The sequence below is a fragment of the Pseudophryne corroboree genome, chromosome 6 (assembly GCF_028390025.1).
Source record: "Pseudophryne corroboree isolate aPseCor3 chromosome 6, aPseCor3.hap2, whole genome shotgun sequence".
In the NCBI taxonomy this organism is placed as follows: Eukaryota; Metazoa; Chordata; class Amphibia; order Anura; family Myobatrachidae; genus Pseudophryne; species Pseudophryne corroboree.
Genome location: NC_086449.1, coordinates 715,040,513 through 715,064,890, shown reverse-complemented (window position 1 = coordinate 715,064,890; position 24,378 = coordinate 715,040,513).

The window sequence follows — 24,378 nt, the reverse complement described above, 5'->3', positions numbered from 1 at the left end:
CTGTACCCTCATTCCACTGAGCCCTAGTAATACAAAGCAGACTGAGAAAAAAAGATGGCTCCACCCTTGCTTTATGACCTAATGCAAATGTTTACATATGAAATAAATGTACCTAATGAAATTAGGGGTCTATTCATTAAGAAAATGACAACGGAATTGCTACTTATCACTATACATCACATCGCTTCAATGCGATGTATAGCTGTAATAAGTATTAATTCATATATACTCATCCTTCCGACGATGCACTGAGGTATCCGGGCCACCAGCAGTGATATCTTCTCTGGCGGTCCCCCTCTGCGATGCGCGGAATCAGATGGCGGGTCCCTTTGTGTATGCGCCGTCTGTTGATCTCCCAGCAGACTGCAGTGGCTGCTGTGAGGTCGGGGGGCGGAGCCAGCACCGGGTGCCGAGCAGAGAAGCAATGAGCTTACCTGCCATCTCCGCACCGCAGTTTAGGTTACGCCATCTTGAGATGGCAAACCTGAACTCGGTGGAGAAGCGGAAAGCAGAGCTTTCTGCTCCTTCATGAATCGCACTCACCATACAAAAGTATGTTGATGCGATTCAGGCACAGAGTGGGGGTGTCGATGGGTAAGTCAGTGACTTCTCCACCGGGTAACCCGCTCTGTGAATTGCGCTAGGCAGAGAAAAGCCCTGTTTAATGCAAAACAGGGCATTTCTCTGCTACATGAATAGACCCCCTTAGTGCCTGATAAGGCACATTACAGAGACCAGTAAAAAATGTTCAAAGGAAGCTTTGGGGCAGAGAGCTGGCAATTCTTTGTAAAATAAGGGTCCTGGCATGTCCGTCTCTTTGTCTCTCCAGGCAGATTATGTCCTAACAGTAAGATACACTTATGAAGAAATAACTTTGATTAAATCATCAGATTGGGAATCTGTAGTTAAACATCATTTTTTGTTTTCCTTGCATATTAACATAACATCCTAGTTCCATTCTTTGACCTCATGGTTTATATTTTAATTATGTTTGTTAATAATTTTATAACCAGTGTTATACAATCTTTCATAACATTTTTAATTCCTCGTGTAATATTAAATATAAATAAATGCTGCACTTTACTCTCTTAGGGGTCTATTCATGTAGAAAATGAAATCAGAATTGCTACTTATCACTATACATCGCATCGCTTCGATGCGATGTATAGCCGTGATAAGTAGCAATTCATGTATACTTACCCTTCCGTCGATGCGCTGCGGTGTCTGGGGCTCCCGCGGTGACGTCTTCTCCGGCGGTCCCTCCCTGCGATGCGCGGAGTCCAGCGACGATCCCTTTGCGCATGCGCAGCTCAGTGACCTCCCGGCAGGCCGCAGTGGTTGCTGGGAGGTCGGGGGGCGGAGCCAGCACGAGGTGCCGAGCAGCGATCAGGGAAGCATTGAGCTTCCCTGATGTCTTCGCACCGCAGTTCAGGTTACGCCGTCCTCAGATGGCGAACCTGAACTCCATGGAGAAGCGGAAAGCAGAGCTTTCCGCACCTTCATGAATCGCACTCACCATACAAAGGTATGGTGATGCGATTCAGGCACAGAGCGGGGGTACCGCTGGAGAAGTCAGAGACTTCTCCACGGTAACCAGCTCTGTGAATTGCGGTAAGCAGAGAAAAGCCCTGTTTACCGCAAAACAGGGCTTTTCTCTGCTTCGTGAATAGACCCCTTAGAATAAGATAACTTTGTATATTTTCAATGATGCTACAGTTCTGCTTTTCTATGTGTTTCATTGTACTGAGACCTTATCATGAACACAAATAGCAACAATGCCTCCTGGAAGAAGATGTAGGTTATTGTTTTGTAAAGACCTAGGTGGTCATTCCGAGTTGATCGCTAGCTGCTTTCGTTCGCAGTGCAGCGATCAGGCAAAAAAAATGGCACTTCTGCGCATGCGTATGGGGCACAATGCGCACGCGCGACGTTCTTTCACAAAAGCCGATGCGGTTTCACACAAGGTCTAGCCACGCTTTTCAATCGCACTGCTGGCCGCAGAGTGATTGACAGGAAGTGGGTGTCCCAGGGAGGTAACTGACCGTTTTCGGGGAGTGTGTGGAAAAACGCAGGCGTGTCAGATACAAACGCAGGCGTGCCTGGGGTAACGCAGGCGTGGCTGGCCGGACGCAGGGCGTGTTCGTGACGTCAAAACAGGAACTAAACAGTCTGAAGTGATCGCAAGGTAGGAGTAAGTCTCGAGCTGCTCAGAAAATGCACATTCTTTTTTTTGTAGCAGCGCTGCGATCCTTTCAGTCGCACTTCTGCTAAGCTAAGATACACTCCCAGAGGGTGGCGGCATAGCGCTTGCACGGCTGCTAAAAGTAGCTAGCGAGCGAACAACTCGAATGAGGGCCCTTGTCTTTTGAGCTAATTTGTATCGCTTTCACATCTCCAATGCCGGATCCCACCCGGGAATTGGAAACGGGTCCTTCCCGTGTGGGATCCGGCATTGGAGACTATGTGCTGGCTTTGCAATAGAGGCGGGGGAGGAGGCGGCGCTGGGAGATGAGCTCAGCTCCGCCTCTCCCTATCAAGTAGACGGGTCCTGGGTCGTATCGACCCGGGAATCCGTTTACGCAGCCAGACATGGCGCTTTCACAATGCACACTGACCCGTGTCGACCCAGCAATATGCCAGGTCGATACTGGGTTATTTGTTCAATGTGAAAGGGGTGTTGGTGTATAACAAGCCCTTAAATGAGGAGAATTAAGCAGTACAAACTTATTGCTCTGAAATCTGTGTCTGACTGGGGTACGACGGGCCCAGCGAGGGATGCAATAGTGTACGCCAGTAACAAGAGGGGGCAGAAGGAACAAACTGTACGGTCACCCCACCCAAATCATTCTCCCTACCTTCTGGCATTGTCCGCACAATTAAATATTCCTGGTGAATGTAGATAACACTGGAGAGCATATATTAGAATACGGGATGTTAAAAAGGCAAGATCTGCAACAAACTCTGAATAACCCTCATTGTACACAACCATCCTGTCACAACAAACTTTACACATGCTAGCCTCAGCCAAGTATGGGGTTCAAACTTACTCCTTAGGGCACTGGTTCCCAAACAGGGTCCTCAAGGCACCCCAGCAGTCCAGATCTTAAGGATATCCATGCTTAGGCACAGATGACTTAAGGGCCATACAAACTGAGCGATTTTGAGCTGCAAGCAGGTCACTTTTGGTGTTTTGAGCTGCTTCCAGCTCAAAGCCGCCCAGTGTGTATGGCCCGGCGATAAGCGCTGATGCGCGCTCCCGCTTCATCGCCGGCGGCAGCCATTCAGCTGCTGTTATCACCAGCAGATGAATGGCGGGGTGAACGGCTTTCCATAGCATCCCGCTACGGAAAGCTGTTCACCCTCGCTGACATCGCTGGTCAGGGGGGAAAAGCGCTCAGTGTGTATGCACCTTTAATACTTTATACTGTTTGATTATAGTGTCTGTGCACAAGCACACAAGCAGGGATATCCCTAAAACCTGCTCTGTTGGGATGTCTCGAGAAGCTTGTTTACGAACCACTGCCTAAAGGTGCCCATAGACTAGTGCGATTTTGGACCTATTCATCCGATTCCGATACATCTGGTCGAGAAATCAGATGAAAAGTGTCAAATCGCATGTGTTTTACCTCCGATTCTGATCCGATGTGCGGTCCCATGTGTATTGGATCGAAGCCGGAGATCGCAAGGGCTGCACTATAGATGCGGCAGCCTTGGCTGGGATCACATACGATACATCGTATGCAAAAGGACTGCATACGATCCTGCCGCCCGGGAAGATGCCGGGCAGTTCAAGTGAGATCGTATGCGACTAGTCCCCACAGAGAAGTCGCAGTAGTGTATGGGGACATTTACGGGGTTATTCAATTTACCCTGAAGACACATTGGGAGTAAAAACCCTCGATGTTTCTTCGGGTGTTACGGTCAGGCTATTCGATTAGCTTGGCCGGTAAAAAGTGCATTTACACCCGTAAACACACAGGTGTAGTGAAACCTGTGTGTTTTCGGGTGAAATAGCCCCGTTTTTGGATGAAAATGGGGCTGTTATCGGGGATTGTGCTTCACCTGCCAGAGGCAGATGAAACAAAATCACTGATAAGCCGCTGCACGTGCCGGGTTATCGGGGCTAATTAGATACCCACGGCAATACATTACACCCGACAGCAAGTCGGGGTAATTGAATATCCCTCTTAGAGTGAAACAAGAGGTATTTAGCATGGTAATTAATCACCACATTCCTCTTCCTACAAGCAGACCAGGGGGTATATTTACTAAAATTCGTATTTTTCAGAATGAGGTTAAAGTTCAAACACGAATGACATCGAATGTGTGAATTTGCATATTTTTGTTTTTTTTATGCCTCATTTACTATGCTGTCGTATTCTGCATTTTCGTTTTTTCGTAATGTCGGGCAGTGTTTTACGTGAGTGATTAGTAAAACACTGCCGACATTAACACAATGAATCTCGGACGGATCTGTGAGATCCGTGCAGGGCTTCATTGTGTACCTTAAAAAAGTGTTTAAAGAGTTAAAAAAAAAAAAAAAATGCGTGGGATCCACCCTCCTAAGCAAAACCAGCCTCGGGCTCTTTGAGCCGGTCCTGGTTGTAAAAATATGGAAAAAAAATGACTGGGGTCCCCCCATATTTAAACAGCCAGTACCGGGCTCTGCGTCCGGTCCTGGTGCAAAAAATACGGGGCACAAAAAACGTAGGGGTCCCCCGTATTTTTTGAACCAGCACCGGGCTCCACTAGTCAGAGAGATAATGCCACAGCCGGGGGACACTTTTATATCGGTCCCTGCGGCCCTGGCATTAAATCACTAACTAGTCACCCCTGGCCGGGGTACCCTGGAGGAGTGGGGACCCCTTAAATCAAGGGGTCCCCCCCCTCCAGCCACCCAAGGGCCAGGGGTGAAGCCCGAGGCTGACCCCCCATCCAAGGGCTGCGGATGGGGGGCTGATAGCCATGTGTAAAAATAAGAATATTGTTTTTTGTAGCAGTACTACAAGTCCCAGCAAGCCTCCCCCGCAAGCTGGTACTTGGAGAACCACAAGTACCAGCATGCAGTGGAAAAATGGGCCCGCTGGTACCTGTAGTACTACTACAAAAAAAATACCCAAATAAAAACAGAACTCACACACCTTGAAAGTAAAACTTTATTACATACATGCACACCTACATTCACACATACTTACCTATGTTCACACGTGGCTCGGTCCACTTCTCCAAGTAGAATCCATGGGGTACCTGAAAATAAAATTATACTCACAAAAATCCAGTGTAGATCGGTCCTCTTCTGAGCTTGTAATCCACGTACTTGGCAAAAAAACAAACCGAAAAACCCGAACCACGCACTGAAAGGGGTCCCATGTTTACACATGGGACCCCTTTCCCCGACTGCCGAGACCCCCGTGACTCCTGTCACAGAGGGCCCCTTCAGCCAATCAGGAAGCGCCACGTCGTGGCACTCTCCTGATTGCCTGGGCGCTCCTGAGCTGTCAGTCAGGTTGCGCACGGCAGAGATACAATGTAGCGCATAGGCGCTACCTTGTATCCAATGGTGGGAACTATGCGGTCAGCGGTTGACCGCGAGTAACCTCACCGCTGACCGCAAAGTTCCCACCATTGGATACAATGTAGCGCCTGTGCGCTACATTGTATCTCTGCCGTGCGCAGCCTGACTGACATCTCAGGAGCGCACAGGCAATCAGGAGAGTGCCACGACGTGGCGCTCCCTGATTGGCTGAAGGGACCCTCTGTGACAGGAGTCACGGGGGGTCTCGGCAGTCGGGGAAAGGGGTCCCATGTGTAAACATGGGACCCCTTTCAGTGCATGGTTCGGGTTTTTCGGTTTGTTTTTTTGCCAAGTACGTGGATTACAAGCTCAGAAGAGGACCGATCTACACTGGATTTTTGTGAGTATAATTTTATTTTCAGGTACCCCATGGATTCTGCTTGGAGAAGTAGACCGAGCCACGTGTGAACATAGGTAAGTATGTGTGAATGTAGGTGTGCATGTATGTAATAAAGTTTTACTTTCAAGGTGTGTGAGTTCTGTTTTTATTTGGGTATTTTTTTTGTAGTAGTACTACAGGTACCAGCGGGCCCGTTTTTCCACCGCATGCTGGTACTTGTGGTTCTCCAAGTACCAGCTTGCGGGGGAGGCTTGCTGGGACTTGTAGTACTGCTACAAAAAACAATATTCTTATTTTTACACATGGCTATCAGCCCCCCATCCGCAGCCCTTGGATGGGTGTGACAGCCTCGGGCTTCACCCCTGGCCCTTGGGTGGCTGGAGGGGGGGACCCCTTGATTTAAGGGGTCCCCACTCCTCCAGGGTACCCCGGCCAGGGATGACTAGTTAGTGATTTAATGCCAGGGCTGCAGGGACCGATATAAAAGTGTCCCCCGGCTGTGGCATTATCTCTCTGACTAGTGGAGCCCGGTGCTGGTTCAAAAAATACGGGGGACCCCTACGTTTTTTGTCCCCCATATTTTTGCACCAGGACCGGACGCAGAGCCCGGTGCTGGTTGTTTAAATATGGGGGAACCCCAGTCATTTCCCCCCCCATATTTTTACAACCAGGACCGGCTCAAAGAGCCCGAGGCTGGTTTTGCTTAGGAGGGGGGACCCCACGCATTTTTTTAATTTTTTTTAACAGTTTCCCACCCCTTCCCACTGATAAACATGGACGGATCTCATGGATCCGTGCACGACTATCAGAACACGGTAAAAAAAAGCAGGTCTGTTTTAAAACTGCTTTTTTTAACGAATTGTATTTTTTCACGTTAGTGATTGGCTATTGCCGCCAGTGTTTGTGAAATACAATTTTTAGTAAATTACCGAGTTGTATACCTAAACAGCCGCGTTTGACCGATGGTGTATTCATTCGTATTTTTTTTCTTTGACTGCCAAAAAAATACGAATGGCCTCATCACTGCCGAGATTTTAGTTTAGTAAATTCCCGAGATGACACTTTGATCAAAAAACACCAAATCGGTCAAAATCGGGACCTTTGTAAATATACCCCCAGGAGTGAGCATTTAAGGCTAGTAGTACTTACTTCTCCCAGGTCCAGCACTTCCACCCTCATGGCTGCACCCTTCATATGCTGAGGAATGCAGCGATCAGTAATTAAGTCATACACTTACCAATCACGGGAAGACTCTTAGGGGGACATTTACTAAGCAGTGATAAGAGTGGAGAAGTGAGCCAGTGGAGAAGTTGCTCCATCAACCAATCAGCAGCTCTGTATAATTTTATAGTATGCAAATTATAGCTGTTACATCAGTGCTGATTGGTTGCCATGGGCACTTCTCCACTGGCTCACTTCTCCGCTCTTATCACTGCTTAGTAAATGTCCCCCTTAATGCAGTGCTGTAGAGTTAGATGGTTATAGGTATCATAGGAAGGTATAGCGATGTTAGCCATGAACGGCAATATACCAATACCAGACTAATGCGCCCTACACATTAGGCGATGTGCCGCCGAGGTGCCCGACGGGGGGGCAGTGACGGGGGGAGTGAAGTTTCTTCACTCCCCCCGTCACCCGGCTCCATAGATGTGCAGGCAAATATGGACGAGATCGTACCCCATCTGTCTCACCCCTGTCTCACCCCTGTCTGTCTACCCCTCCCCTTTAGAATGTAAGCTCTCACGAGCAGGGCCCTCTTCCCTCATGTGCTTACCCTTTTCTTACTTTAATAATCTTCAGCTGCACCAACTCCAGCAGTCTTCTGCCACCTGATACTTATTCCAGTGTCATCTGCTGATGTAACTATGTTTATTTACCCTGTACTTGTCCTATATTGTAGTCAACTGTAAGTTGCTGTTTTCCTGGTTGATTATTTGTTTATGTACTCTGTAATTGGGCGCTGCGGAACCCTTGTGGCGCCATATAAATAAAGGATAATAAAATATTGGCCTGCATGCACAGCCGACATGTCACCAGCGATGAACGAGCTCGGGGCCGCGCATCGTTCATCGCTGGTGACTCCACACTGCACGATATGAACGTTATCTCGTTCATTAATGAACGAGATCGTTCATATCGTACAGTAATATCGGCATGTGTGTAGGGCCCATAACAGTGGGAGAGACACCCCTGCTTGTCTAGCTACCAGATTCTGTCATTCTAGTACAGCTTAGAAAATGAAAGCAGGCATCTTCATAGATCACAACAGGGTTATATTTTGTTGTAGTTATCAAGCACCAGATTCTAATAAAATGTTCCCCAAGTCTTCTTTTTATTTCCTCCCTTCTGTTAGATATTACAGGTTGAGTATCCCTTATCCAAAATGCTTGGGACCAGAGGTATTTTGGATATGGGACTTTTCCGTATTTTGGAATAATTGCATACCATAATGAGATATTATGGTGATGGGACCTAAATCTAAGCACAGAATGCATTTATGTTTCATATACACCTTATACACACAGCCTGGAGGTCATTTTAGCCAATATTTTTTATAACTTTGTGCATTAAACAAAGTGTGTGTACATACACACAATTCATTTATGTTTCATATACACCTTATGCACACAGCCTGAAGGTCATTTAATACAATATGTTTAATAACTTTGTGTATTAAACAAAGTTTGTGTACATTGAGCCATCAAAAAACAAAGGTTTCACTATCTTACTCTCTCTCAAAAAAGTCCGTATTTCGGAATATTTGGATATGGGATACTCAACCTGTATTTACAGTCATCATGTCATTTACTAAGTAATAAACATTTAAAGATTTCCAACAGAAAAGGCTACAGCTCAGCCAGTAGAGGACTTCACCTTCAAGTCTTCCAGCCAGAGAGGACACAGAAGACCAGGCACACCAGACTGTACATTTATCACCACCAATAGATACACAACCCTAATTGTAATTGCTTACAATTCTTTGCAGAAGCATGGCATTAAAGGGACATGGCCAGGCACCAGAAAGCCATGGGTGGCTGCAAGAGACGTGACTAGCCAGTAGTAGCAGCAGATGGAAAAGCGAATCATTGCCCTTGTCTTCATATACTTGACTGGCCTTTCATTCTGGCCCAGCACAGAACACATTTAGGGCAGTGCCCTCTGACATTGGGGGCTATCTAATATTACCTTGATGGGGCAAGCCTAACCTTCACTGCACTAAACACCCCATGCTGTAAAAGTCAGTAATATATGCTCATTACTAGATCTAAGAAGTGCAATAAATGTAGCCTGTGTCATCCAGTCCTTTTTAAATGCTTAATTTTAATGCTTTTTTATATCTCCCACTAACCACAATCTGTAAGTAGAGATGAGCGCCGGAAATTTTTCGGGTTTTGTGTTTTGGTTTTGGGTTCGGTTCCGCGGCCGTGTTTTGGGTTCGACCGCGTTTTGGCAAAACCTCACCGAATTTTTTTTGTCGGATTCGGGTGTGTTTTGGATTCGGGTGTTTTTTTTTAAAAACACTAAAAAACAGCTTAAATCATAGAATTTGGGGGTCATTTTGATCCCAAAGTATTATTAACCTCAAAAACCATAATTTACACTCATTTTCAGTCTATTCTGAATACCTCACACCTCACAATATTATTTTTAGTCCTAAAATTTGCACCTAGGTCGCTGGATGACTAAGCTAAGCGACCCTAGTGGCCGACACAAACACCGGGCCCATCTAGGAGTGGCACTGCAGTGTCACGCAGGATGTCCCTTCCAAAAAACCCTCCCCAAACAGCACATGACGCAAAGAAAAAAAGAGGCGCAATGAGGTAGCTGTGTGAGTAAGATAAGCGACCCTAGTGGCCGACACAAACACCGGGCCCATCTAGGAGTGTCACTGCAGTGTCACGCAGGATGTCCCTTCCAAAAAACCCTCCCCAAACAGCACATGACGCAAAGAAAAAAAGAGGCGCAATGAGGTAGCTGTGTGAGTAAGATAAGCGACCCTAGTGGCCGACACAAACACCGGGCCCATCTAGGAGTGGCACTGCAGTGTCACGCAGGATGTCCCTTCCAAAAAACCCTCCCCAAACAGCACATGACGCAAAGAAAAAAAGAGGCGCAATGAGGTAGCTGTGTGAGTAAGATAAGCGACCCTAGTGGCCGACACAAACACCGGGCTCATCTAGGAGTGGCACTGCAGTGTCACGCAGGATGTCCCTTCCAAAAAACCCTCCCCAAACAGCACATGACGCAAAGAAAAATTAAAGAAAAAAGAGGTGCAAGATGGAATTGTCCTTGGGCCCTCCCACCCACCCTTATGTTGTATAAACAGGACATGCACACTTTAACCAACCCATCATTTCAGTGACAGGGTCTGCCACACGACTGTGACTGAAATGACGGGTTGGTTTGGACCCCCACCAAAAAAGAAGCAATTAATCTCTCCTTGCACAAACTGGCTCTACAGAGGCAAGATGTCCACCTCATCATCATCCTCCGATATATCACCGTGTACATCCCCCTCCTCACAGATTATCAATTCGTCCCCACTGGAATCCACCATCTCAGCTCCCTGTGTACTTTGTGGAGGCAATTGCTGCTGGTCAATGTCTCCACGGAGGAATTGATTATAATTCATTTTAATTAACATCATCTTCTCCACATTTTCTGGATGTAACCTCGTACGCCGATTGCTGACAAGGTGAGCGGCGGCACTAAACACTCTTTCGGAGTACACACTTGTGGGAGGGCAACTTAGGTAGAATAAAGCTAGTTTGTGCAAGGGCCTCCAAATTGCCTCTTTTTCCTGCCAGTATAAGTACGGACTGTGTGACGTGCCTACTTGGATGCGGTCACTCATATAATCCCCTACCATTCTATCAATGTTGAGAGAATCATATGCAGTGACAGTAGACGACATGTCCGTAATCGTTGTCAGGTCCTTCAGTCCGGATCAGATGTCAGCATCAGCAGTCGCTCCAGACTGCCCTGCATCACCGCCAGCGGGTGGGCTCGGAATTCTGAGCCTTTTCCTCGCACCCCCAGTTGCGGGAGAATGTGAAGGAGGAGATGTTGACAGGTCGCGTTCCGCTTGACTTGACAATTTTCTCACCAGCAGGTCTTTCAACCCCAGCAGACTTGTGTCTGCCGGAAAGAGAGATCCAAGGTAGGCTTTAAATCTAGGATCGAGCACGGTGGCCAAAATGTAGTGCTCTGATTTCAACAGATTGACCACCCGTGAATCCTTGTTAAGCGAATTAAGGGCTCCATCCACAAGTCCCACATGCCTAGCGGAATCGCTCCGTGTTAGCTCCTCCTTCAATGTCTCCAGCTTCTTCTGCAAAAGCCTGATGAGGGGGAATGACCTGACTCAGGCTGGCAGTGTCTGAACTGACTTCACGTGTGGCAAGTTCAAAGGGCATCAGAACCTTGCACAACGTTGAAATCATTCTCCACTGCACTTGAGACAGGTGCATTCCACCTCCTATATCGTGCTCAATTGTATAGGCTTGAATGGCCTTTTGCTGCTCCTCCAACCTCTGAAGCATATAGAGGGTTGAATTCCACCTCGTTACCACTTCTTGCTTCAGATGATGGCAGGGCAGGTTCAGTAGTTTTTGGTGGTGCTCCAGTCTTCTGTACGTGGTGCCTGTACGCCGAAAGTGTCCCGCAATTCTTCTGGCCACCGACAGCATCTCTTGCACGCCCCTGTCGTTTTTTAAAAAATTCTGCACCACCAAATTCAAGGTATGTGCAAAACATGGGACGTGCTGGAATTTGCCCATATTTAATGCACACACAATATTGCTGGCGTTGTCCGATGCCACAAATCCACAGGAGAGTCCAATTGGGGTAAGCCATTCCGCGATGATCTTCCTCAGTTGCCGTAAGAGGTTTTCAGCTGTGTGCGTATTCTGGAAAGCGGTGATACAAAGCGTAGCCTGCCTAGGAAAGAGTTGGCGTTTGCGAGATGCTGCTACTGGTGCCGCCGCTGCTGTTCTTGCGGCGGGAGTCCATACATCTACCCAGTGGGCTGTCACAGTCATATAGTCCTGACCCTGCCCTGCTCCACTTGTCCACATGTCCGTGGTTAAGTGGACATTGGGTACAACTGCATTTTTTACGACACTGGTGAGTCTTTTTCTGACGTCCGTGTACATTCTCGGTATCGCCTGCCTAGAGAAGTGGAACCTAGATGGTATTTGGTAACGGGGGCACACTGCCTCAATAAATTGTCTAGTTCCCTGTGAACTAACGGCGGATACCGGACGCACGTCTAACACCAACATAGTTGTCAAGGCCTCAGTTATCCGCTTTGCAGCAGGATGACTGCTGTGATATTTCATCTTCCTCGCAAAGGACTGTTGGACAGTCAATTGCTTACTGGAAGTAGTACAAGTGGGCTTACGACTTCCCCTCTGGGATGACCATCGACTCCCAGCAGCAACAACAGCAGCGCCAGCAGCAGTAGGCGTTACACGCAAGGATGCATCAGAGGAATCCCAGGCAGGAGAGGACTCGTCAGAATTGCCAGTGACATGGCCTGCAGGACTATTGGCATTCCTGGGGAAGGAGGAAATTGACACTGAGGGAGTTGGTGGGGTGGTTTGCGTGAGCTTGGTTACAAGAGGAAGGGATTTACTGGTCAGTGGACTGCTTCCGCTGTCGCCCAAAGTTTTTGAACTTGTCACTGACTTATTGTGAATGCGCTGCAGGTGACGTATAAGGGAGGATGTTCCGAGGTGGTTAACGTCCTTACCCCTACTTATTACAGCTTGACAAAGGCAACACACGGCTTGACACCTGTTGTCCGCTTTTCTGTTGAAATACCTCCACACTGAAGAGCTGATTTTTTTGGTATTTTCACCAGGCATGTCAACGGCCATATTCCTCCCACGGACAACAGGTGTCTCCCCGGGTGCCTGACTTAAACAAACCACCTCACCATCAGAATCCTCCTGGTCAATTTCCTCCCCAGCGCCAGCAACACCCATATCCTCCTCATCCTGGTGTACTTCAACACTGACATCTTCAATCTGACTATCAGGAACTGGACTGCGGGTGCTCCTTCCAGCACTTGCAGGGGGCGTGCAAATGGTGGAAGGCGCATGCTCTTCACGTCCAGTGTTGGGAAGGTCAGGCATCGCAACCGACACAATTGGACTCTCCTTGTGGATTTGGGATTTCGAAGAACGCACAGTTCTTTGCGGTGCTTTTGCCAGCTTGAGTCTTTTCAGTTTTCTAGCGAGAGGCTGAGTGCTTCCATCCTCATGTGAAGCTGAACCAGTAGCCATGAACATAGGCCAGGGCCTCAGCCGTTCCTTGCCACTCCGTGTGGTAAATGGCATATTGGCAAGTTTACGCTTCTCCTCCGACAATTTTATTTTAGGTTTTGGAGTCCTTTTTTTACTGATATTTGGTGTTTTGGATTTGACATGCTCTGTACTATGACATTGGGCATCGGCCTTGGCAGACGACGTTGCTGGCATTTCATCGTCTCGGCCATGACTAGTGGCAGCAGCTTCAGCACGAGGTGGAAGTGGATCTTGATCTTTCCCTAATTTTGGAACCTCAACATTTTTGTTCTCCATATTTTAATAGGCACAACTAAAAGGCACCTCAGGTAAACAATGGAGATGGATGGATACTAGTATACTTATGGATGGACTGCCGAGTGCCGACACAGAGGTAGCTACAGCCGTGGACTACCGTACTGTACTGTGTCTGCTGCTAATATAGACTGGATGATAATGAGATGTAGTATGTATGTATAAAGAAGAAAGAAAAAAAAAACCACGGGTAGGTGGTATACAATTATGGATGGACTGCCGAGTGCCGACACAGAGGTAGCTACAGCCGTGAACTACCGTACTGTGTCTGCTGCTAATATAGACTGGTTGATAATGAGATGTAGTATGTATAAAGAAGAAAAAAAAAAAAACCACGGGTAGGTGGTATACAATTATGGATGGACTGCCGAGTGCCGACACAGAGGTAGCTACAGCCATGGACTACCGTACTGTACTGTGTCTGCTGCTAATATAGACTGGATGATAATGAGATGTAGTATGTATAAAGAAGAAAGAAAAAAAAAACCACGGGTAGGTGGTATACAATTATGGATGGACTGCCGAGTGCCGACACAGAGGTAGCTACAGCCGTGGACTACCGTACTGTACTGTGTCTGCTGCTAATATAGACTGGATGATAATGAGATGTAGTATGTATAAAGAAGAAAGAAAAAAAAAACCACGGGTAGGTGGTATACAATTATGGATGGACTGCCGAGTGCCGACACAGAGGTAGCTACAGCCATGGACTACCGTACTGTACTGTGTCTGCTGCTAATATAGACTGGATGATAATGAGATGTAGTATGTATAAAGAAGAAAGAAAAAAAAAAACACGGGTAGGTGGTATACAATTATGGATGGACTGCCGAGTGCCGACACAGAGGTAGCTACAGCCGTGGACTACCGTACTGTACTGTGTCTGCTGCTAATATAGACTGGTTGATAATGAGATGTAGTATGTATAAAGAAGAAAGAAAAAAAAAACCACGGGTAGGTGGTATACAATTATGGATGGACTGCCGAGTGCCGACACAGAGGTAGCTACAGCCGTGGACTACCGTACTGTACTGTGTCTGCTGCTAATATAGACTGGATGATAATGAGATGTAGTATGTATAAAGAAGAAAGAAAAAAAAAACCACGGGTAGGTGGTATACAATTATGGATGGACTGCCGAGTGCCGACACAGAGGTAGCTACAGCCGTGGACTACCGTACTGTACTGTGTCTGCTGCTAATATAGACTGGATGATAATGAGATGTAGTATGTATGTATAAAGAAGAAAGAAAAAAAAACCACGGGTAGGTGGTATACAATTATGGATGGACTGCCGAGTGCCGACACAGAGGTAGCTACAGCCGTGAACTACCGTACTGTGTCTGCTGCTAATATAGACTGGTTGATAATGAGATGTAGTATGTATAAAGAAGAAAGAGAAAAAAAACACGGGTAGGTGGTATACAATTATGGATGGACTGCCGAGTGCCGACACAGAGGTAGCTACAGCCGTGGACTACCGTACTGTACTGTGTCTGCTGCTAATATAGACTGGATGATAATGAGATGTAGTATGTATAAAGAAGAAAGAAAAAAAAAACCACGGGTAGGTGGTATACAATTATGGATGGACTGCCGAGTGCCGACACAGAGGTAGCTACAGCCATGAACTACCGTACTGTGTCTGCTGCTAGTAGACTGGATGATAAACAATGATATAAAAATATATATATATCACTACTGCAGCCGGACAGGTATATATTATATAATGACGGACCTGCTGGAGTGGACACTGTCTGTCAGCAGGATGAGTTTTTTAATTTTTATAGAATAAAAAAACACCACACAAGTCACACGACGAGTGTACTTTTTCAGGCAGACATTCAATCACAATATACTATACTGGTGGTCAGTGTGGTCAGGTCACTGGTCACAGTGGTCAGTGGTCAGTCACACTGGCAGTGGCACTCTGGCAGCAAAAGTGTGCACTGTTTAATATGTACTCCTGGCTCCTGCTATAACCTATAACTGCTCCCCAGTCTCCCCCACAATTAAGCTGTGTGAGCACAGTCAGATATTATACATAGATGATGCAGCACACTGGGCTGAGCACAGATATGGTATGTGAGTGTGACTGAGTCACTGTGTATCGTTTTTTTCAGGCAGAGAACAAGAACAGAACGGATTATTAAATAATAATAAATTATAAAACTGCACTGGTGGTCAGGTCACTGGTCATCAGTCACTAGTATAACTCCTCCTAAGCTCCAGTAAGTAAATGAAGTGTCTCACTCTCACTCTCCTATCTATTTTAATTTCTAAACGGAGAGGACGCCAGCCACGTCCTCTCCCTATCAATCTCAATGCACGTGTGAAAATGGCCGCGACGCGCGGCTCCTTATATAGAATCCGAGTCTCGCGATAGAATCCGAGCCTCGCGAGAATCCGACAGCGTGATGATGACGTTCGGGCGCGCTCGGGTTAACCGAGCAAGGCGGGAAGATCCGAGTCGCTCGGACCCGTGTAAAAAAACATGAAGTTCGGGCGGGTTCGGATTCAGAGAAACCGAACCCGCTCATCTCTATCTGTAAGTTTTTTTTTAAATATTATTACAATTATTTGCATCGCCGCAACAGTAGGGCAGTATAGGGTACACAGAACATAACAATACAGTAATCAAAACATAAACAGAACACAAGTAACCGTTAGCACCACAATTCTCAGTACACAATACAGCTGGGAAGCAAGGTGAGTGAGTCAGCAATCAGCAAATTATGGAACCTGTCTCCAATACTGACGGCGCGACTAGCAGGAGTGGAGCCGCTGGAAGAGACAAAGGGCTATGAGCAAGAGGAATTTCAGGCTAAATGGCAACTGAATAGGTGAAGACTGTCATTGAAGTGCTAGAGAAGAAGGCAGGAGGGAGGAGGACCATGCTCCTAGGAGCTTACAATCTAAGGATAAGGAAAACAGTCAGAGGACATAAGGCATGAGCATGTGGATTGGGACCTGAGGGCAGGAATTAAGCAATGTTAAGATGGCCGGGGTAGGTGGGTGGGGTGAGTGACCTTGTGCCAAGGTTATGTGGTGGAAGGGTACGTTGTGATGAACAGACAGGCTTTCAGTGCACGTTTGAAATTATGCAAGGTCAGAGAGATCCTGATAGAGTGAGGGAGCTTGTTACAGTGAAGGAGGGCCGCACAGGCAAAATATTGTATTTGAGCGTGAGATGCAGCAACCAGTGTAGAGGAGAGGTGATGGTCATTGGCCAACCAGAGAAGGTGCGAGGAAGTATGTAAGAAGATGAGGTTGGAGGTGTGGTGAGAAGAGAGGGCCTTGTATGTGAGGGTTAGGAGTTTGAAGAGGATTCCGTAGGGGAATGGGAGTCAGAGCAGGTTTTGGTGGAGTGGCAGGTGTGGAGCAGCGGGAAAGAAAGATCAGTCTAGCTGCACTGTTGGAGGGGAGCGAGATGGGAACATGGGAGGCCAGTGAGGAGAAGGTGGCAATAGTCGAGCACAGAAATCATTAGTGAATGGATAATCATTTTGGTAGCATTCTGGGAGAGTAACGGTGTAATGTGAGCGATGTTGCTTAGCTAGAACGGACAGGATTGAGCAAGAGATTGAATGTGGGGGGCGAAGGAGAGGGTGGAGTCAAGAGTGACATCCAAGCAGCAGAGTTGGGAAAAGGGGAGTCGATGGTGCTGTCAAATGTGATTTGTGCCTTGCACAATTGTTCTGGGGACGCGCCAGGGCAGGCCACCCAAGAAGGTCGAACAGACCGAGTAGAATGGGCTTTAATAGCAGCAAGAGCTGGGAGACCAGCCTGCGCATAAGCTTGTGCAATCACCATACTAATCCACCTGGCCAAAGTTTGCTTATTCGCAGGCCAGCCATGTTTGTGGAAATGAAACAGGACAAAAAAGGCAGTTCTCTCCACATAGATAAGGAGAGCCCTAACCACATCCAAAGAACGTTTTATGGGAGATAAGTCCGAAGAGATAAAGACCAGAATCACAATCTCTTGGTTAAGGTGAAAAGATTACACCACCTTAGGTAAGTAACCCAGTTGAGTTCATAGAACTGCCTGGTCACGGTGAAATACCAGAAAGGGTGGACGACAAGAGAAGGCGCCTAAGTCCGACACCCGTCTTGCAGAGGCAATAGCCCGCAAGAACAGGACCTTGGCCGTGAGCCATTTAAGGTCCACCGACTCAAGAGGTTCAAATGGAGACTCTTGCAGGGCATTCAGTACAACAGACAGATCACATGGAGCCACAGGTGGGACATAGGGAGGCTGAATCCGAAGGACACCCTGAGTGAAAGTATGAACGTCAGGTATACTGTAGATGCAATCTTACTCCAAACCATACCGACAAGGCAGATATGTGAACCTTGAGCAAGGCCAGATGAAGACCTAAGTCAAGGCCTCATTGCAGAAAAGCCCAAATTCTGGAAGTTCTGAACCTAGAGACATCATAATTAAGCTATGGGCGAAATGTGCATTGGGGTGATGCACAAGGGGCCTATTGTGTGCTCCTATATTGTGCAAACATCTGTGACAGTTGTTATTATTATTATTATTATTATTATATATGTACAATAAAGCTTAGCCGGCAGCGGCAGCAGACAATCATATGATCGTGTGAGGGCTTTCAGTAGTGAGATGCTCTATGGTATATTGAGACAGAGTGAATCAGCTATCTGGGGGCTGTGATAGGCATGTTGCCCCGCCACACAGTGTAATAGAGAGACCTGTCCATCCTAACTGCATAAGGGCTGGGAGCATGCCCGGTCACACTGTATTTACCCTCTGGTGTGTTTACATATAACGAGTGACTAGATTGTTTACACACTGTGCTAGAGACAAGTAGTTGGCAGATACAGCCTCTACTCTGTAAGGACATACGATAAGTGTATAAGAGATCATGCATGTCTTTGAGTAAACAGCACGTGAACTGCCTATACTGGCAGCATATGTGGTGTCTGTGACAAGAACAACTGTTATTTTGTCTCTAATTTTATCTTGAATACTTTGGAATACATTGTAGCAAATAATGAACACAGGATTAATACCTATATATAATAACATTCTAATATACAGACAGTAATATTTCCATCAATTGAGACAACAGAACACTAATGGTTTTATTAAGTGCATGTACATGGTGATCTAATAAATTGTGACAATCCAATTAATATCCCTACATCCTGGGAGAAGGGGGTGTTATCATCTAAGATTGTATATGGAGACAATTGGGATTGTTCTGATTTAACAGAAATATATATAACAACTTTTGTGTCAAAGTAAATCAATCTGACTTTACATCCCCACGGGTGACTACTGATAATCACCCTGCGAATAATCCCCCAGTGATAACGGACGTTTCTTACACGTATCATAACATCCTGGATATATGTAATATTTGCATATACAGGTTTATGAATTATCTCCCATGATGAGCGACAGAGGCGGAACTCTGGGAGGCAATGGAGTCAGCTGCCGCCGGGCTCCTGCCCTGAAAGGGGCACTACTCTTCATGAATGCCATTGGGGACTAGAGTCCCTGCAGGCAGCTGCAGAGATGGAGTGCTAGAGCTGCCGGCAGGGGTGGAACTAGCGGCAGTGAACTAAGATCTGTGCAAGCAGGAGAGCTTCTGCGGCGTCATCAGGACAAAGAAGGGTGAGGATGACATCACTAATGACCCTTCAAGTCGGTGCCGCTGAGGCCAGCAGCTGCCTGACGAGACTCTGGTTTGTTGTGCCCTGAATGGCGGGATTGGAAAGTGGGAGGAGGGACTGGAGGTGGAGGACATAGAGCTGTCTGTGAGGAGTGACTGGAGGCTCCATGCTGTGAGTTGCACTGTCTGTGAGGAGTGACTGGAGGCTCCATGCCATGAGTTGCACTGTCTGTGAGGAGTGACTGGAGGCTCCATGCCATGAGTTGCACTGTCTGTGAGGAGTGACTAGAGGCTCCATGCCATGAGTTGCACTGTCTGTGAGGAGTGACTAGAGGCTCCATGCCATGAGTTGCACTGTCTGTGAGGAGTGACTGGAGGCTCCATGCCATGAGTTGCACTGTCTGTGAGGAGTGACTGGAGGCTCCATGCCATGAGTTGCACTGTCTGTGAGGAGTGACTGGAGGCTCCATGCCATGAGTTGACCTGTCTGTGAGGAGTGACTGGAGGCTCCATGCCATGAGTTGCACTGTCTGTGAGGAGTGACTGGAGGCTCCATGCCATGAGTTGCACTGTCTGTGAGGAGTGACTGGAGGCTCCATGCCATGAGTTGCACTGTCTGTGAGGAGTGACTAGAGGCTCCATGCCATGAGTTGCACTGTCTGTGAGGAGTGACTGGAGGCTCCATGCCATGAGTTGCACTGTCTGTGAGGAGTGACTGGAGGCTCCATGCCATGAGTTGCACTGAGTGTGTGAGGATTGCAGAACTGAGGAGCCTTACCACTGGGCCTGCTAGTCAAAAGTACAGATGGAGCCATCTTCATCTTGGCCTTTAATAGGATTAACTGAGCCAGGGCAGTCAGACTTAATCCCCTGCTGTATTGTTCTCTCTGTATTTTATTGCAGCTGAGAACAACAGATAAAGGTCTTATGCTAATATACCATGGTGTGCCTAGGCGCGGCAGAAAAGCCAAGATGATCTTGGCTCCATCTGTATGTGATATTTGTGAAACTATTGTCAAAATGTAAATCTAGGGCTCATTTCTTTCTATTTATTGCTAAATAATGTGTGTGTGTGTGTGTGTGTGTGTGTGTGTGTGTGTGTGTGTGTGTGTGTGTGCGCGCGCGCGCGCGCGCGGGGGGGGGGGTTGGGGGCACCTACATTTATCTTGCCACCGGGCGACTGCGACATACTTTCGCCACTAATGAGGGATGTTTGGAACAGTTACCTGTAATATGCTTGATCAGATATGGGAAACTCACATTGGTGAGACAGTCACTTGGTATCAACGAGAACAGTACTAGTCACAGTATATCCATTTGCACTTTTTAGTGACATTTGAGTCAGACAATTTAATATGTTAGTATGAGTATAAATTGGCACCCTGGCATGATATTTTAATATTCTTCATTTCTAATCAATTTCCTATCTTTTTAATATTACACTTTTTAACTCCTCAGGTGGGGGATTTATTTCTTATTTCTTTTTTAGTTATATTGATTAAAGGTTATATTTTAAAGGTCTATAAAATGTCGACTAAGTGCACCATACTGCTACCCTATTTCTTTTTGTAGTACCATAATTCTTATCGGCACACCAGATGAAGTAAGAATTCCAAACCCTGTAATAAATCCGGGCAGAGGCCGGTTTGTGGGCTTTCAACATAGTCTGGATATCCATCTAAGAAAAACCTTTAGCCCTCAGGAGTGATGCTTCAAGAGCCGCGCAATCAAGGCCAATCTGGCCAGGTCTGGATAGACACAAGGGCCCTGTACGAGGAGGTTAACCTCTGAGGAAGTAGAAGGGGACACTCCGTCGACAGACCCTGCAGGTCTGATAACCAATGCCGTCTGGGCTACATTGGAGTGATTAGAAGTAGCAATCCTCCTTCATGTTTGAACTTCCGTAGGACCTTGGGCAGAAGTGACACTGGAGGGAACACGTAGGGCAGCTGAAAGTTCCATGGAATTGCCAATGTGTCCACGAACGCTGCCTGAGGATCCCTGGTCAGAGATCCGAAGACCAGAACCTTGTGATTGTGTCGAGACGCCATCAGGTCTACATCTGGTAGACCCCACCTGTCCACAAGGATTGAAAGACTTCTCGATGAAGACTCCACTCTCCGGCGTGCACGCCCTGGCGACTGAGGTAGACCGCTTCCCAGTTCGGGATACCCGGAATGAACACTGCCGATATTGCTGGCAGATGGCATTCTGCCCAACGAAGTATTTTTGACACTACCAACATTGCCATGCGGCTTCGAGTGCTGCCTTGATGGTTTATGTATGCCACCATGGTGGCGTTGGCTGACCGTACTTGAACAGGTCTGTTCTGTACCAGAGAAAGGGTAAGAGATAGCGCATTGAACACCGCCCTCAGCTCCAAAATGTTTATTGGGAGGAGTGATTCCTCCTTGGTCCAGCGACCCCGAAAAGAGTGTTGCTCCAATACCACATCCCATCCCCTCAGACTGGCATCCATTGTCAGCAGGATCCAGTCAGGGATCCAGAAGGGATGGCCCTTGCTTAATTGCTGGTCCTGTAGCCACCAGGTCAGTGATAGACGAACCTCTGGAGTCAAAGTGATCATGTGAGATCTGATCCGCTGAGGTAGGCCGTCCCACTTGGAAAGGATTAACCTCTGTAGAGTGCAGGAATGAAATTGAGCATACTCTACCATGTCGAATGCCAACATCATCAGGCCAAGTACTTGCATCGCCGAGTGTATCGACACAAAGGAAGCATCTTATCCTGTCCTGAAGCTTCAGGACTTTTTCTGGAGACAGAAACAGCCACTGACTGCGTGTGTCCAGGAGTGCCCCGAAGTGCACCATGCTCTGAGCTGGAAACCAGCGAGGACTTCTTCCAATTGATAAGGCACCCGTGGGCTTGCAGGAAGGTTACCATCAGTTGCAGTTGACTGAGGAGGACATCATGGGAATTTGACAGAATCAGCAGGTTGTCCAGATACGGCAGGATTCTGACACCCTGACGACGGAGATGGGCCGTCATCATGGCCATGTTCTTGGTGAAGATCCGAGGAGCCGTAGCCAGTCTAAATGGCAGAGCCTGGATTTGATAGTGGAGGTTGCCAATAGCAAACCGCAGAAACAGCCGATGCAACATGGCAATAGATATATGCAGGTATGCATCCTGTATATCCATGGATACCATATAGTCTCTGGGTTCAATAGCCAGTACAATAGAGCGCAGTGTTTCCATACGAAATCTGGACACTGGAAACTTGTTCAGAGATTTGAGGTTGAGTATATATGCTGGAAGGACCCACTGGGTTTCGGGACTAGAAACAGGGTTGAGTAATAACCTCTGCCTTTCTGGGACTGAGGTACTGGCACAACCACTCCTGTACTCAGAAGAGAACTGACAACCGTTTGCAAAGCTTGCGCCTTTAACGGGTCCGAAGGGAGTACCGTGGTGCAAAACTGGAGAGGGAGACATCTCTTGAAAGAGACAGCGTACCTGTCAGAACCAACTTCCAGCACCCATGCTTCTGAAGTGGTCTTTAACCAGACCTGGGCAAACTGTAGAAGTCGGCCTTCCACTTTGGGGTCCCAGGGCGGCTGTCATGCAACAGGCTTGTCTTGTTTAGAAGCAGGCTGACGGGCCACCCAGGATTGTTTTTACCTTGGGCTTAGTGGTTTTGGAGCACGAGATTGTCTTGGGTATGCCTGACCTTTTGCTTTCCCTTGATACCGAAAGAAACGAATGGTGGTACCTTTTGCCTTCTGTGCAGAAGGATTAGTATTTGGGAGAAAGGCAGTCTTAGCAGCTGCTAATTCAGACACAATTTTATTCAGGTCTTCCCCAAACAAAATGTCCCCAGTGAAGGGGAGTACCTCCAAGGTCTTTTTGGAGTCCAGGTCCACCTTCCATGACCTCAACCACAGAATATGGTGAGCCAGGACAGATGTACTCGGCCCCTTGGCTGCCAACACACCCGCCTCAGGGGACGCCTGCTAAATGTAATAGGCGGCGGTGGCAATGTGAGACAGGTCATGTCTGGCATTGTCAGAGATATCCTCGGGCAGCTCTTCCTCTAATGCCTGAACCCATCCTTCAATACCTTTTGCAGCCCAAGAGGCAGCAATAGTGGGCCTATGCACAGCTCCTGTAAGGGAGTAAATAGATTTCAGGCATCCTTCCACACACTTATCTGTTGGTTCCTTCAGTAAAGTTACAGTGGTGACAGGCAGAGTGGATGACACCACTAGGCAGGTGACATGAGAATCCAACAGTGGTGAATTTTCCCACTTGTTACATAACTCTGCAGGGAGAGGCTAGTGAGCCAAGGCCCATTTAGGCAGAGGGAATTTCTTCCCCGGAGTAGACGAGGGTTCCCGCCTGATGTCCACTAAATGGTCAGAATGGGGTAACAGAGTTTTAACCACCTTCTGCCATTTAAACTTATCAGTTTTCTTTGCCACAGTAGTGGAATCCTTATCATCAGAGATTTGTAGGATTTGCTTAATAGCAACTACTAAGGAAGAGACATCAATCTGCAAGGGAGAATCCTCATCAGTAACACCTGATTCAGTGTCTGACAGGACCGCATGCTCCCCCTCCTCTTCAGATGAAACAGAGAGGTATGTGGATTGTAAGGTGGTAGCAACCCACTTAGATGACCCAGAGACACGGGAGAGACTCAGGGTGGATTTTTGTGTAACCAAGGACTGATTTAATTGCTGCTGCTGGATAGGGACAAATTGTGTCGGTAGTGGCACAGGTGGTCTCATAGGGGGCATAAGGCATTCTACCAGAGTACCAAGTAGGTTGGTGAACGCAGCCCAGTGTAGCTCCTGAGTAGGCACAGGAGCTGCGGACTGACTAGGAGGTGTATGACACATAGGCCCTCATTCCGAGTTGATCGGTCGCAAGGCGAATTTAGCAGAGTTACACACGCTAAGCCGCCGCCTACTGGGAGTGAATCTTAGCTTCTTAAAATTGCGACCGATGTATTCGCAATATTGCGATTACTAACTACTTAGCAGTTTCAGAGTAGCTCCAGACTTACTCTGCCTGTGCGATCATTTCAGTGCTTGTCGTTCCTGGTTGACGTCACAAACACACCCAGCGTTCGCCCAGGCACTCCCACCGTTTCTCCGGCCACTCCTGCGTTTTTTCCGGAAACGGTAGCGTTTTCAGCCACACGCCCCTGAAACGCCGTGTTTCCGCCCAGTAACACCCATTTCCTGTCAATCAC